The sequence below is a fragment of the Salvelinus sp. IW2-2015 genome, linkage group LG11, assembly GCF_002910315.2.
Source record: "Salvelinus sp. IW2-2015 linkage group LG11, ASM291031v2, whole genome shotgun sequence".
In the NCBI taxonomy this organism is placed as follows: Eukaryota; Metazoa; Chordata; class Actinopteri; order Salmoniformes; family Salmonidae; genus Salvelinus; species Salvelinus sp. IW2-2015.
This window is the reverse complement of record NC_036851.1, coordinates 6121779-6124787: the sequence shown is the minus strand read 5'-3', so window position 1 is coordinate 6124787 and position 3009 is coordinate 6121779. Positions and strand designations below refer to the sequence as shown.

Below are 3009 nucleotides of genomic sequence, written 5' to 3'. Positions count from 1 at the left end.
TACATCCTTTAAATTGTTTAACTTGGGGTCAACGTTCAGGTAGCCTTCCACAAGCTTCCCACAATAAGTTAGGTGAATTTTGGCCTATTCTTCCTGACAGAGCTTGTGTAACTGAGTCAGGTTTGCAGGCCTCCTTGCTCCACACACTTTTTCATTCTGCCCACACATTTTCTATAGATTGATCAGGCTTTTGATCCACTCCAATACTTGACTTTGTTGTCCTTAAACCATTTTTCCACAACTTTGGAAGTATGCTTGGTCATTGTCCATTGGAAGACCCATTGCGACCAAGCTTTAACTCCTGACTGATGTCTTGAGCTGTTGCCTCAATATATTCCACATAATTTTCCCTCATGATCCATCTATTTTGTGAAGTGCATCAGCTCCTGCAGCAAACACTCCACATCATGATGCTGCCACCCCTGTCACGGTGTGAGGTTCTTCCTTGCAAGCCTCCCCCTTTCCTCAAACATTCTATTTTAGTTTCATCAGACCAGAGGATATTCTCAAAAAAAGTATGTCTTTTCCCATGTGAAAAACCATAGTCTGCTTTTTTTATCGGTTTTGGAGCAGTGGCTTCTTCCTTGCTGGACGGCCTTTTCAGGTTATGTCGATATAGGAATCGTTTACTGTGATATTAGATGCTTTGTACCGTTCCTCCAGCATCTTCACAATGTCCTTTGCTGTTGTTCTATCCACATAATTTTCCTCCCTCATGATGCCATCTATTTTGTGAAGTGCATCAGTCCCTCCTGCAGCAAAGCACCTCCACATCATGATGCTGCCACCCCCGTGCTTCACGGTTGTGATGGTGTTCTTCGGCTTGCAAGCCTCCCCCTTTTCCCTCCAAACAGTTCTATTTTAGTTTCATCAGACCAGAGGATATTTCTCAAAAAAGTATGATCTTTGTCCCCATGTGAAAAACCATAGTCTGGCTTTTTTTATGGCGGTTTTGGAGCAGTGGCTTCTTCCTTGCTGAGCGGCCTTTCAGGTTATGTCGGTATAGGACTCGTTTTACTGTGGATATAGATGCTTTTGTACCTGTTTCCTCCAGCATCTTCACAAGGTCCTTTGCTGTTGTTCCGGGATTGATTTTCACTTTTTCGCATAAAAGTTTGTTCATCTCTAGGAGACAGAACGCGTCTCCTTCCTGAGAGGTATGACGACTGCATGGTCCCATGGTGTTTATACTTGCATGCTATTGTTTGTACAGATGAATGTGGTACCTTCAGGCGTTTGGAACCTTGGTACCTTCAGGCGTTTTTCTCCCAAGGATGAACCAGACRGGTGGAGGTCTACAAATTATTTTTTTTCTGAGGTCTTGGCTGATTTCTTTAGATTTTCCCATGATGTCAAGCAAAGAGGCACTGAGTTTGAAGGTAGGCCTTTGAAAACATGCACAGGTACACCTCCAATTTACTCAAATGATGTCAGTTAGCCTATCAGAAGCTTCTAAAGCCATGACATAATTTTCTGGAATTTTCCAAGCTGTTTAAAGGCACAGTCAACTTAGTGTATGTAAACGTCTGACCCACTGGAATTGTGATACAGTGAATTATAAGTGAAATAATCTGTCTGTAAACAATTGTTGGAAAAAGTACTTGTGTCATGCACAAAGTAGATGTCTCAACCAACTTCCCAAAACTATAGTTTGTTAACAAGAAATTTGTGGAGTGGTTGAAAAACTAGTTTTTATGACTCCAACCTAAGTGTATGTAAACTTCCGACTTCAACTGTATCTTATTGCACTACTGATATCTTCGTCATTAGGAATATTCCTCAATTTTCCTGATCTGCCCGTCCTCACAAAACAATGACATCTGTATGGTCTGGTACAAAACATCCATATGATGTAGTAGTTTCTACAAAAACAAGCAGGTCTGTTTAACAGCTGGACATAAATCTCCAGGAAAAGTGAGGTTCTGAATCTGAATAGGAGTCGTCTGATTTCAAACCCATAACACACAAACCTTCTTAAAATCCTTTCTCAGAGATGGAAGGATGCCAACGTTGCAGACAGCCAACGTTGCAGACTCCATTTTGTTATGGAGTACAGTTGGACATTTGCACTTGAATCAATATMCTGGCCACTAATAACCATACCCCATAAACCTCTTACAGTATTACAAATCAAATACTATGGCTGAATTTATGAAGGTTTTGTTATGTTGCCTTCCAACAGCTTTGCTCCCTACAGACATTCTTAATGTCCAACTGGCATTACAAAGCCTGCTCTCACATAGTAACAATCCTGCGAAATGAGCAATACATTTATAACGTGCGTCCAAATGGCACCCTATTCCCTTTATAGTACACTACTTTTGACCAGGGCCATTTAAAAATTTGATTTAACCTTTATTTAACTAGGCAAGTCAGTTAAGAACAAATTCTTATTTACAATGACGTCCTACAGAAGGAATAGGGTGCCATTTGGGACAGGATAATAGTGTAAAACTGCCTTTTATTGCAGCGCTTGCAGTGTTTTCCCTAGTTTACAACTCCGGGAATAGGCGGTACGCCAGAGCAGATCTTTCCCACAGAGACAGCCAAGAGTGGTGGGTTCACCTGTGACGTCCAGTCTGAATGACAACCCTGTCCTCCAATCAACTGCCTTCTCCCTGCTGATAACGCAATCCCCTCTCTGGCCTGCCCCTTCCTCCTCCTTTACTTCCTGGTTATCCCAGTAACCCCTCCCTCTCTAATTGCACTTCTGTTTTATCCCTTACTGTACTGTAGGTATCCCTTCCTTCTTTAATCCAGACCCAAACTGCTAATCCCTCCTATTGTAGCAACGTTTTCATCTCCCCCACCCTAATCCTAACCCCGCCGTGGACTAGTGTGAGTGCCATGCCATCTCTACTACTTTGTCTTGTCACATTCTGAAACAGGCTGTCACTCAGGCTAGCCATAGTCTAGGTGGCAAATCGCTGTATACCCTTACCCACCCCTATCCCCAAGCCTAACCCTAACCTGCATCTTAACCTTACCTGTATAACCCTTCCTCCTCTA

General features: G+C 42.5%; 1 protein-coding gene across 1 annotated transcript in view; it reads left to right on the top strand.

Annotated features, from left to right (window-relative positions):
- kif21b (kinesin family member 21B) overlaps positions 1 to 3009 on the top strand; it is a 117623-nt gene that overhangs the window by 93045 nt on the left and 21569 nt on the right.